The sequence below is a fragment of the Zootermopsis nevadensis genome, unplaced genomic scaffold (genome assembly GCF_977971745.1).
Source record: "Zootermopsis nevadensis isolate Lab colony 2312 unplaced genomic scaffold, Znev_1.0 Znev_ptg000016l, whole genome shotgun sequence".
NCBI classification, from domain to species: domain Eukaryota; kingdom Metazoa; phylum Arthropoda; class Insecta; order Blattodea; family Termopsidae; genus Zootermopsis; species Zootermopsis nevadensis.
Genome location: NW_028259148.1, coordinates 2,919,049 through 2,932,964, shown reverse-complemented (window position 1 = coordinate 2,932,964; position 13,916 = coordinate 2,919,049). Strand labels below are relative to the sequence as shown.

Here is a 13,916-nt window from a genome sequence, read left to right as displayed (position 1 = left end):
CCTAGACCACGGCCTTGCCCATCACAAGTTATAAATTCGGGCACCGTCGGGAATCGAACCCGAGACCCCAGGATTACAAGGCCAGCGTTCTAACCGCTAGACCACCGTGGCTCCTGATTACGACTTACGCCACTAAAAATCACGAAAAACTCTACATGGCAAATTTATTAATATAAATAAGATAAATTATAAAGCACAGACGTAGATACAGTTAGAATCGAGAGAAAATTGTGGAAGTAAACAAGGGCAAAAACTCATAATGTCACTATCTGCGCGTGATGATGAGTTTTGTCAGTTTCTAACAATAAACAGAACTATTCTGATACATTACTAATGACGTACTAGCACTACGTCTTCTTAGAGGTTGGAAATGATGAGTAAGTTTTGGCTGCTGCTACTCTGATACTGGCATTTGCGTCCCAGCAGGCAAACTTACGAATATATTAAACACGCCGTTTAATTTCCAAGTCATAGGCAGTCTGAGTGAGAAAAACACGATAACATGTGCTCTTAGAAAATATGTAGCAGAAATCGTGGTGGTGGTAGTTCAGGTAGGTTTGTTAATAATGACATGGCGGTCGGCCGTGATTGGTCACTTTCACTCTCTTTTCTCGTCTCCCAAGTTAGAAGACGATGATGATGGTGGTGGTGGAAGCTGGAATTATATGAACTCTTAATATTTTAGTGGCTATCACCCCAAGCAGGTGGCAAGCTAGTCAGTATCTGCTACACCAGGGATCGGTGTGTAGTCGAAAGGTAGAATATTCATAAAGACCCAAATCTGCTAAATAAATTCGCCAAACACTTGTGGGAATTTGATTTTTAAACATTAAAAATTCGTATAATTCCGGTGCAGTGCCTAGTCGTAACAGACATTCGCCCTGAAGGAATTAAGGTAAGTTCAATATTTGATTTAGTACAAATTTTGTTAAATGTTATCTTTAAAATAACACAAAACAAGAAGTTTAATCTTTCATTCTCGTAGAATTAACTTAATTCTATATTTTTTACATTTCATAAACACAATAATAATCATTACCACTTCAATTATGTGTTATTTATAATCTGTGATGTAATTCAATTCTCATGATTTATATTTCATTTAATTATAAACACGAATAAATTTATAACAATCGATGATTAATAGATTAGTCGAACAGACAGTCGATCTAGTAATCAAATATCACATCTACATGTAACTGTCATTTGTTTAGTTCATGGAAATTCGAAGTCCAGTTACTATTAAGACAACTACAAAGATCTATTTTACGATTAGATTTGCAACATTATTATTATTGTTATAAGGTAGATATAGTTTTATATTTAAAAACAAAACAAGTATTAACGTTAATACAAATACGTGACGATAAAATCAGTCATTCTGGTCGTAGGAGCTGGTTGCTGACGGATGAAAGAAAGTGAAATGAGTACAATACTGTCAAAGCTTCGCGTTCAGAGAAAGAGAGGTTGGCTTGCACTGGTTACGCATAAAGGAATCTGACAATTCTACTGATGTAACCCAATTTCCTTTCAACTGGTGAAAAGTACTAAATATGGTACACATTCTCCGCCCACATTCTATTTAAAATTAACGCTGGGAGGCGGACAGTTTACAGAAAAAGACAATTCTATTGTTCAGTGACTTTAAATTAGTGAAAGAATATAATTAATATTAGCTTTATCTTGACTGATACAATACATGAGCAGCTCAAACCTAATGAAAATGCTACTGAATGGGTTACAATGACTTGGAAGAATACTAAGACAACGGGTGGCGATGTTACGTCACTATATATGACGAAACGTCCGTATCGCAGGTTCGAGGTCAATGTTTTCTTACGAGTAGTAAGACGGCTTTGTCGAGAATTTAAGAGAATCATGATTTTACCGGAGAGCTTATGTATGAAGACAACGTGACGCTGACTTCGAAACAAACACGCATCGTAACAACTCAGGAGCGCGTGTCAGTGTTTAACCTTTGAACTTTGTGAATATCGAGCTAAATTCCCAACCGGGAATTACCCGGATAGGGATTCTACGCCATGGAATAATAAATAAAAAAATAATAAATAATAAAAAAAAAACCACACACGAAAATCTCCATGCAAAATTCAGTTACTTTTGTCCTATGTGAGTTAAAATTAAGAGACGAAGAATGTTAGTAAAACTTCCCAATATTTCAAAACTTCAACCGCTCTCGAGTTGTTACAGACGAACGGATTGATTTTAATTAGACTCTCCGCAGAGATGCCAAACCACACAAAAATTAAAACCTTTCTGTGTTGTTTTAATTACCCCTATCTCGAGACCAACAAATTCACATCATTACCCCCTACTTACTTAAGACCCTTTTTCACATTGTCCTCTTACGCTAAGGTGTCTCAAGTGTTTTCTTTCAACTAAAATTCTATATGCATTTATCGTTTCCCCCATGCGTGCTACATATCCAGGACAACTCGTATTCCTTGATGTTATGACTTGTATTTGATGAAGAATACACTACGTAATTTTCTCCAGTCTCCTGTTTTCTCCTAGGTCTTTACATCTAATTCTAAAACTAGATCCAAGCCTGGAATACGACACCCGAAAAAATCTAAGACACCTCAAACTCTAAAGCAAAGTCAAATGTTCGTTTATAGTTTAATATTCTGTAGGCGAGTTCTTAAAGAACTTGGCTCCATGGAGTAATCACCTCAGACATGAAACGTTTTATTATTTTATCTGTCTTCCATTTTAGGAGCTTTTAGCGAATGGTAGAACCACTTGCATTAAGGTCACGTCTGTAGGTCAGTGGCCCAGTAACTACGACTGTCTCAATACAGTATTTTAATGAAACCTAGTACTGATAACGCCTTAAAAAGACATTAAGAATATATTTCGATACTGCAGTAGTCGAATATTTTTAAATACAATATTATTTTACGTGAGACTCGTAGAATGTGTGTTGAATCGTTTTACTGTCAGATCTGATATCATTCAGAAACAAAAAGCACTTGATTTTTATGCATTAAAAAATTGTAGACCTCTAATGTGTTATGGAAACAAAACAAAACATAATGCATTCTAAGGCTCAGACTACTGAGCTGGTACTAGTAAGCACCGTACGTAATTCTGCCTTTTAATGTGTTCCAGTATTAATATTTAAAGATACTATCTTAGTTTCAAAGATTACAACACAATGCGATAATAATAAACCGTCAATTTAAAACTATGATAAAGAAAGTGGTAGTGACCTATTTTTAGACACTAGCATAGCATTTTCCTGCATGGAATGCGAAATATCACGAAATACTTCAAGAAACCCGGTCTTTGTTGCGAGATTCAAACCCGGGGCTTCCCAAATACGGAGAAGGACGTCTTATCTCCAAGTCTCAACTTTCAATGATAAAAATATCACTGCTGAAACTTGAAGATCCTAGCGCATTACAGTATAAGCCTTTACGTTGTCATGAAACAGCAGGATTAGATGGTAAATACGTGTAATATACATCTTATGTTACAAAATGAACAGTCTCGCAGTTATGAAATTCCATACTAAACATGGGATAATTTTTCTCAGCCAGAAATGTAGCAAAAAAACATACAAGAATTTATTATGTGAAAAGAAACATAATATAATTCTATAGCCTGATGAAGCAGAAAGATTCATTACTAACAACTGTCTGAACTTCAGCGAATATTAATACTTTAGACAGAGAATCGTGAAAGGTAAACGTTGTTTCTAAAGGAAGTTATATATTACCAGTGCTTGTTCCACTTGTTTAAAAGATCATTAACTACTGTGGTAATGTTTCCAGAAACAAGAAACGCACGCATACATATTGTCGGTCGTGTGTAGTAAACCAGGGGTGGGTAATTACAGAACTGTACGAACTTTTATTTTATCATAGAAAGTGTAAATAAAAATATTGTAATCATGCAAAAAAGAAGACAGACACACAGATATTTTTATATTGTCATGGCGACTAGTATGAATATACATGTCTTCTGGGTGGCGCGGTTCAGAGATGGTAGCTGCCTCCATCATCAAGAATCCATCGCCCTGATGATGGAAGCAGCTAGAACCTCCGAAACTTCGTTAAACGTCTATAAGATTACACGGTGCAATAACCCAGAAGACAGCCATCTTCATGCAGATTTTGACGGAAACTCGTCCTTAGGTTCGGAATTACACGTATTTATTTCAACTACTAATTATTATAAGAAAGTTGTGTGGGTGAATTTCGAAACGGGTACAGCTTAAGAGCTTTCGTTTGGTCTGAAGATTCTTAAACGTTCAATGACTGTTGTGTTGGAGTGCTTTATCATTCTTGACGATGCAAGGAATTCTTTCTTAATTATGCATGACAGAACAGAACACAACCATCCGTCTGGACATCAGCCAGATAGTTATCGCATTAAGTAAAACAAAGGAACGAGTTTAAAAAAACAAACTTGATTTACATGCATCGAGTTACATAACTGAGAAAACTTCACGACTTTGAACTTGACGGTGTTTTTATAGACACAAAAATAAATCGTGATGGATAAAAGAGCACACACGCAGCCTCTACGTTCCCTTCCAGGACCAACGTCATCGGTAGAGTCAATTAGTTGCAGTGTGTTTATTTATGGCATCAATGATTTCGCCCGGTAATCGACACAGAATAAGTGGATTCATAAAACGTTCGACCTGATCAAAAATTAAAACCCTTCTGTTAAACGTAAGTTTCCAAAACAGTTGTTATGCTAATAGCATAAGAACTGTTACCTTAATAAACAATTTCTATTATTTATTCGGTTTTTGTCCGTCTAATCACAATTCATATATAAAATTTACAATTAAGATAATTAAAATATTTATATTTTAATTATCTTAATTAAAATATTTCTATTTTAATTAAAATATTTATATTTTAATTATCTTAATTGTAAATTTTATATATGAATTGTGATTAGACGGACAAAAACCGAAATAATTAATTAAATTTCACAATATGACGCAACTATATCAACTTTCTACTATGTATTTTTCTTTGTTAACATTCCATCGTCTACTCAGATTCAAATTATAAACTGTAGAAAATCCTACCTTATTGAAAATACATAAGTTTGATAACCTGTCGCCTGTTATTTCCCACTGAATAAATATGTTTGTCAAATTAACAGCAACTTCAATATTTTTAATTAATTACACAAGGAAACCTGGACATTTCAAGTATGAACAAAATAAGACTTTTCATAGCTTGTAGTAAATATGATAAGATGGCCAAGCCGAAGGAAATATATGTTTCAAATTGTAATCTAAAACTGAAAATTCAAGAATCCACTTGGGATACCCAGGCGTAGATGGGACGTCGATGTTAAAATGGATAAAGGAACAGATGTGGAAACTTGGGCAGGATCTAACTGGCTCAGGAGAGACTAGAAATGTGGGCTGTGGATGGACACGGTCATGAATCTTAGGATTTCATGGAAGGCGGACAATTTCCCGACTAACTGAGCGACGGCAGCTTCTCAAGATGACCTGTACTTCTTGGAAACCAATGCTGTGTGTAAAATGACAGAAATAAATGAAGGGGTAACAGGTTTGTTAAAATCCTCTCAGACGATCAGCTGCTATAACTCGTAGCAGAATAAAGTCAATACCTGATAATGGAGAGGAAACTTCTGAAACGCTTATAGGGTAACAGAATTAATAACCGTATATTATAGTACGAAGAATTGTCATTTCTTGTCGTCAACGTTTGATTATTTTAGTCGTACTTTTTGCAATATTTCTGATATTTACGAAAGAACTGAGGCTTAAAAATCCACTCACTTGCACACGACATAAATAATTATGGCTTTTCATTCTTTATAATAAGCTACATGATTTTTATGGTGCCATATGGTATAGAGAAACATTTTAAAGTCATATAAGCAAAGTCACTAGTAAAAGCAGCTACAGTGTGGCCTAAATTTAGTCGACCAATTTTAAATACGGCTTCAGAGATGAAAAATTTACACAGAAATTTCAACCGTATCACGCACAATCATGATTAGACCTATAATTATGACCTAGCTAGTTTTGTGTGGTGATAGTTCTGTAGATACATTCAAGGGGTATCCAGTTCGATTCCCTACCGTGTTACAGACTATCGAGACTTTTCTTTTCAGTCATAGAAAAGTTTTGGGACTAACAGAGAAAAATTCTACGCATTTCCAGAGAGAGAGAGAGAGAGAGAGAGAGAGAGAGAGAGAGAGAGAGAGACAAACTGGGGCACATTTGTTGCTCAAGACAAATACATTTGGCCTATACCCATACTGACTGACTGACTACAGACTGTAGAAATGGCACTGATACGAACAGACTGATAATTTCGAAAGAGTAAAACTATAAATGTCGTAATTTTCTTATGTATTTATTGTCTGGCAAGATATCAATGACATCACGGAGAAAAATTAATCGGCCTTGACATTTTTGACGAGATAAATTTCGTCACATTCGCAGATCGAAGAGGCAGATTTGTGTGGGTGGATTCCATTTACTGATCGATCGAGAAAGGTTTGGAAGAAGGAATGTTTTCAGCGACATACACCCACTCCTGCGTCACAAACGAGCGACATTTCTGGAGTCACGCTGCTAGAGATTAGTTCTCCTCTTGGCCTACATTTGCCACTTCTGAATGCGATGACCTTGCTGTTCGCTGGTCTACCAGACTGTGCACCCAACATATGGCTTATTTGGCAGAGTGAAATCCAGGGCTGTGGAGTCGGAGTCGATAAAAATGTACCGCCTCCGACCTCGATATAAAATCTTTAGAACAATTTCTATAAAGTGTGAGACGCCATCGGCCTCACTCTTAGGGAGATTCAACGACGCATTGAGCCACGTGGTGTGGGAATAATGCTTTGTAACTTTGGCTCCGGTACCTTAAGAATACAGACTGTGTACAAATCAACCGATTTTTGCAATAACCATTAGACATATATTTAAATATAGGTTATAAGTCTAAAATATAGACTGATGATTCTAGTGTGATGATGAAATCTCGTATGGTGCCATTTACCATTTTAGTAGGTTTACACTTATTAATACATATTGGGCTTTTATGAAGGTATCGGAGTCGGAGATTTTAGTAACGACTCCACAGCCACGAACGAAGTACCGGGGTTTTTCAAGTAGAGGTTTGTAAAAGGAATTATGAAAGTCATTTTTTTCAAACGCATTTTTCTACCGATCTGTAGGGATCTGAGTGTCAATACTCATGTTAGTTTGAGGTCACGGACAGGTCATCGACATGTCATAGTCACGACAATATAAGTCCAGGGGTTTTTCGATGAGAGGCCTTGGATTAGGTTAGCTTATATGATAAACGTGCCGCTGAAATTTCGAAATTATATTTTGTACATGTTTTTGTCACCCTCACAACTTCCTAACCGTAGTTATCAGAGTGATTATTCTCATGTCAAGTTGAGATCACTGTTAGGCCAAGGTCATGGAAAAGTCATGACAATATCAGCCCAATAGTTTTGGGATTACAGACCTTTAAATATTTCAACGTCTTATCAAGGTCATTTCTTCTCACTCTTATATCTGCCGAAATGTAACAGGTCTTTAAAATTCTCAAGGTCATACATTCTCACGCTTATTTCTGCCAAACCGTAAATACCTGGTTGACCATACTCATGTCAAAATGAGGTCATGCATAGGTCAAGGTCATAAGGAAGTCACGTCGAAATCAGCCCAATAGTTTTCCAGATATAGGTCTTTAAATTTCTCAAGGTCATATATTCTCACGATTATTTCCCCCAAACCGTAAATACCTGGATGACCATATTCATGTCAAATTGAGGTCAGGCAAAGTTCAAGTTCATATACAAGTCACAACAAAATCGGTCCACTAGTTTCCCAGATACGGGTATTTAAGTTTCTCAAGGTCATATTTTCTCACGCTTATTTCTGCCAAACGGTAAATACGTGGTTGACCATACTCGTGTCAAAATGAGGGCACGTATAGGCCAAGGTCATATGGAAGTCATAACAATATCGGCCCAACCGTTTACCAGATATAGGTCTTTAAAATTCTCAAGGTCATATATTCTCACGCTTATTTCTGCTAAACCGTAGATGCCTGGATGACCATATTCATGTCAAATTGAGGTCACGCAAAGTTCAAGTTCATATACAAGTCACAACAAAATCGGTCCACTAGTTTCCCAGATACGGGTATTTAAGTTTCTCAAGGTCATATTTTCTCACGCTTATTTCTGCTAAACCGTAGATGCCTGGTTGACCATATTCATGTCAAAATGACGTCACGTAATGTTTAAGGTCATATAGAAGTCACGACAAAATCGGTACACTAGTATCCCAGATACGGGTCTTTAAAATTCTCAAGGTCATATATTCTCATGCTTATTTCTGCCAAACGGTAAATACGTGGTTGACCATACTCGTGTCAAAATGAGGCCACGTATAGGCCTAGGTCATATGGAAGTCACAACAAGATCGGCCCAACCGTTTACCAGATATAGGTCTTTAAAATTCTCAAGGTCATATATTCTCACGCTTATTTCTGCTAAACCGTAAATACCTGGATGACCATATTCATGTCAAATTGAGGTCACGCAAAGTTCAAGTTCATATACAAGTCACAACAAAATCGGTCCACTAGTTTCCCAGATACGGGTATTTAAGTTTCTCAAGGTCATATTTTCTCACGCTTATTTCTGCTAAACCGTAGATGCCTGGTTGACCATACTCATGTCAAAATGACGTCACGTAATGTTTAAGGTCATATAGAAGTCACGACAAAATCGGTTCACTAGTATCCCAGATACGGGTATTTAAAATTCTCAAGGTCATATATTCTCATGCTTATTTCTGCCAAACGGTAAATACGTGGTTGACCATACTCGTGTCAAAATGAGGCCACGTATAGGCCTAGGTCATATGGAAGTCACAACAAGATCGGCCCAACCGTTTACCAGATATAGGTCTTTAAAATTCTCAAGGTCATATATTCTCACGCTTATTTCTGCTAAACCGTAAATACCTGGTTGACCATACTCATGTCAAAATGAGGTCACGTAAAGTTCAAGGTCATACAGAAGTCACGACAAAATCGGTCCACTAGTATCCCAGATACGGGTCTTTAAAATTCTCAAGGTCATATCTTTTCACGATTATTTCCCCGACCGTAAATACCTGGTTGACTATATTCATGTTAAAATTAGGTCACGAATAGGTCAAGGTCATGTCAAGACCACGAAAAGAATACGAAAACTGTTTGAGAATAAGAGGCCTCAAACTTTTCAAGGTCATTCGAAGTATTATTTTCTCACGCATATACACAGATATCTGTATGAATGAGTAATATTACACACATCATTTAGAGGTCATGGATATGTCAAGGTCATGTATAGGTTACCATATATACTCAGTGCCTAAATTGTGTTGCGATAGATTACGTTAGGTTAGATTAGGTTGGGTTAGGTTAGGTTGGGTTAAGTTAGGTTAGGTTGGGTTAGGTTAGGTTGGGTTGGGTTAAGTTAGGTTAGGTTAGGTTGGGTTAGGTTGGGTTGGGTTAAGTTAGGTTAGGTTGGGTTGGGTTAAGTTAGGTTAGGTTAGGTTGGGTTAGGTTGGGTTAAGTTAGGTTAGGTTAGGTTGGGTTAAGTTAGGTTAGGTTTGAGTGGGATGTGTTAGGCTATGTATTGGCCCCTTAATTTGCGTTCTGGTTAGGTTTGTATCGTTTTAGCTTCTGTTATCACGGTGTAGGTATGTTGTCACGTATCTGTCAATGTCATTAAAGTTCAAGGTCATTAGGAAACGGACTTTTTCACACACTAAATTCTGAAGAAACAAACATCTTGATGAACATACTCGCGTATCGTTGAAGTCGCGTACAAATCAAGTTCATGTCACAGACACGACCAGGGTTGTGGATTCGGAGACGAAGTCGTGGAGTTGGAGTCTGTAAAAATGTACCGACTCCGACCTCGATATAAAATCTTAGGAACAATTTCTATACCGTGTGAGATGCCGGCGGCCTCACTCTTAGGGAGATTCAACGACGCTTTGAGCCACATGGTGTGGGAATAATGATTTGTAACTTTGACTCCGGTACCTTAAGAATACAAACCGTCTGCAAATAAAACGATTTCTGCAATAACCATTAGACTTATATTTAAATATACAGGCTGAGTCAGAAGTATGTGTACAAACTTCGTGTGCATGTTCCAGGACCAAAAATAAGGAAAAATGTTCCTATGAACAGGGGGTCGCAAATGTTTCATTTTCGAAATAACAGCCAAAAATAAGTTTCAATGAATTGACTTTATATCGAAGTGAATTCAGCTTCCAGCAAAGATTTTCAATTAACGTTTCGGCAGATTTTATTACCGACTCCACAGCCCTGGTGAAGACACGAGTCAGCAGCAGTGATCTGCTTTATGAGTACATCTCGACAGATCGAGGTTTTCGTCAATGCTTCCAGAGAAAGTAATAATTCATCTGTCAATATAACAACAAAATATCACTTGGAGATGGTAGTAGATCCAAATACAGATACATCGTATATTTAAAATAAAATCCTACCTCAGAAAACGAACAAATGTCAAAAATATCGATAGTTTCACGACTCTGCCATCTTTACAGACCTTTAAGAGACAGTTGGCAGACCTGAGATGACGGGATGTTGGGAACACGATATAGAGATTGATAATTGACCACCTGAGCGACTATCGGCTTCTCAAAAAAAAAAAATCTTTCTATGGGCTCTGTTTGATACCCACAATGCAACGTGGAATCGAATGAATTCAAGAGTTTAATTGCGATATATTTACATATTGCTGTCAATACCGTACAAAGCGACTGGTCTATTTACAGAAGCTGAAGACGTGGATATAAAAAAGTGTCCATAACACAGCCCACTGGGCGGTGCCGCGCTCATGGACTTTCGCCCTTTTATAATTATAAATAAAATTAGGGCAACGCGTTATATGTGGACAGAAGAGTGAGTTAACCTAATTAGCCGGGTATATTACCATTACTGTTGGTAAGGCGAGGTATTATTACAGTTACACATACCAAGACCAACGGCCTCGTAAGGGCGGGACCTTTCACGATCTAGAGGCAGATCGCAGATGTGAAGTTTACGAACATTCGCTCTCTCCTGCTGTAATTCGCTTTCCCCCCTTTCATCAGTGACGGGAGATGAACTCTTTCCTTCTGTGTGGTTACACCATCTCGTTTCAATAGCGGCGAGAGGATCAGTGGTACGAAGAAACAGGATTTTAAATGTGAAATGGAGTAACACGCCTATTTCCATCGCAGGATGTCACAAAACCAGTCAAGCCTAGTGCTTTTGAATGCCTGATTTTGATGTCTGGGTTATTCAACAACGCCTTCTACAGGCCATGTTATTTAATAACGTATTACAGAGTAATTATGAAAAACTGACTGAAAAAGAATTAAGAAGGAATCGGTCGTTCTGTATTCCAAAGTACTAACTCAGAATTTGTCTAAAACAGTGGTATTAAACCTGGGGTACGCGAAGACATCTTAGGGGGTACGTGAAATTTAAAAAAAGTATTATTTTATGATAAGCACTGAATAATCAGGGCCAGATTTAATACATTATTTTGGATGTAATTTATTTAATTTACTTTAGATATAGATTATATACTATGTATAACTTGAAATATACACCAACAAATTATATCTGGGGGTACGCGAAGATATCTTAGGGGGTACATGAAATTTTTGAAAAAAATTATTTTATGATAAACACTGAATAATCAGTAATGTAATTTATTTAATTTATTTTAGATGTAGATTATATACTATGTATAACTTGAATTATACACCAACAACTTTGGGGGTACAAAGTTGAAGAGAAATTATATCTGGGGGTACGCGAACAAAAAAGGTTGAATACCACTGGTCTAAAATAACTGAGTCCAACCACTAAAATCCTTAGAGTGCTCGAGTACAATTGACTGCTTTACTATTTTTTTTTTGCCAAATTTCCTCATTTTATAAAACTTTAAGTTCATTACATTATCATACCCATGTGTTTTAAGTCACTAACAGCCGTTCGGTAGAAGGATTTTCATGAAATTTCATACACACACGGACTTCAAGGAACAGACTCGTCCTTTATAAGCTGACAGTCGTTCAGGTAGTTAAGGATTTCCGTCCGTCGCCCTTCTGTCAGATTAAAAGATAAAATTGCGGTAAACACGTATCTTGTAAGACGTTCAGTAAGATTAGGCCTGTTTCCCAATGCGTATGTACCCCTCCATAGTTTACCTCAGCGTAAAAGCATGCATACAAAATATCTGCAATCAACACGTGGCCTTGCCAGCATATGAAATGCTTATTACCTCGCCATTTTTATTCATAAGAGAAACTTAATTTACCTTAAGACATTACACACAGTCGAAGGTATGGTGAACGCACACCTTTGGTATCTTGTACAGAGTGTGCCATATAAAATGCAACCTAAAAATAATCACGTTTTATGGGACAAAAGTTAAATCAGAAGCAGGTCCACCCCCCCCCCCCCGTGTAACAGATTCCAAAAACCTCTTTCGTGACACTAAATTCAAGGTCACCCTGATCGCTAGGCCGCTGCTCAGAAGCTGTGACCCTGCGAACGTGGCTGTTCGTGAAACAATTTATCGAATCCTGACATGGAATTGAAGAATAAGACAGCAATTCCTTCACTAAATTTGCCAGTTAGATGACAAAGATATGACATGGGAGCAGAGACAAATTCGAAAACAATTTATGTCGAAATCCCTGAAGGGATGAGACTATTTCTAATATTTTGGCGAAGGCAATCGGATAATATTAAAATGGAGCATGAGGGCGTGGACTGGATTGGTTCAGAACAGGAAACAACGGCTGTAATTAATCATCGTGTTCCATAAAGGTGAGAGAACTCTTGAGATAATAATGGCTTCCTCAAGAACGACTTTGGTCCAAGATGTTTGTCACGTGACGTAAACAAAAACCGGAAGTAGGTAGCCATATCGAGGCTTGTGTACGTGTTCCCCGAGTTCAGGAAGACGACGACAAAACTGTATTAAGGACACTTTGATCTAATCTTCAAGAAAGTTTCTCTAGTTCTTTGAAAGTTCATCGCAGTTATTCATCTCTTATTAAATAATGTGACCGGTTCAGCGCGTGACGAAATGATCTCGCAAGGACTCTTTAAAAGGAATTCGATGTTCTTGCTGTGTTATAAGAGTGAAGATCTATATAAAGCATATAAGATAGAGTGAAGAAATATAAGTAGCAGGCAATCGCATTAACTATAAGTGAAATAATATGGATTAACGACGCTCCGTATTCCAGCCACGTCCACGAGATGGAAAAACCGCGAACAAAGAGGGCAAAGAGACGGCAGTTTCTGTCTCCGTCGCTCGTGAAGATGAAAGGGATCGGAACTCGGGCAAGATAATGCACGGAGCACGGAATACGTGGACCAACACGCACGATTTTCAGGTGCATTGAAAGTCCCTTGCACAGAATGCTTCAAAATTCAACCCACAGTCAAACGAAGTCACAAACTAGTAGCTGTCTATTGCGTTGGCCATACCGTTTACATGCCACATGGAAGTCTTGAGTTTTAATCAGGAGAACAGCGAGTTGGTTTTGCGAGAACACAATGTTTTTCGGCAGACACAAGAATGTCGTTTCTCGTGTTCAGTCTGAGAGACTTTTTCCACCAATCTTAAGCCAGACACCACCGGTTTATAGGTGCGGTGACCACAGTTACGTAGACGCTGTTGCCTACTGCGGACACCAGCTCGTCATTAACACATTGATTTCAGTTTCGATTATCGAAGAGAAAAAACAGAGAAGTAACTTTTGTTATATTCTCATTCCAACTGCATTTATTTCTGTTTCAAACAACGTAGTTAGCACCAACATTATCGAATTA

The 13,916-nt window shown here is 37.5% G+C and overlaps 1 protein-coding gene across 1 annotated transcript in view; it reads left to right on the top strand.

The window, feature by feature from the left end:
• The first annotated feature begins 664 nt into the window (after positions 1-664).
• Positions 665-13,916, top strand: part of LOC110834409 (uncharacterized) — a 42,873-nt gene continuing 29,621 nt past the window's right edge. Inside the window, exon 1 of the mRNA XM_087349374.1 lies at positions 665-895. The gene's annotated coding sequence lies outside the window, so the exon portion shown is untranslated. The remainder of the gene's footprint in view (positions 896-13,916) is intronic.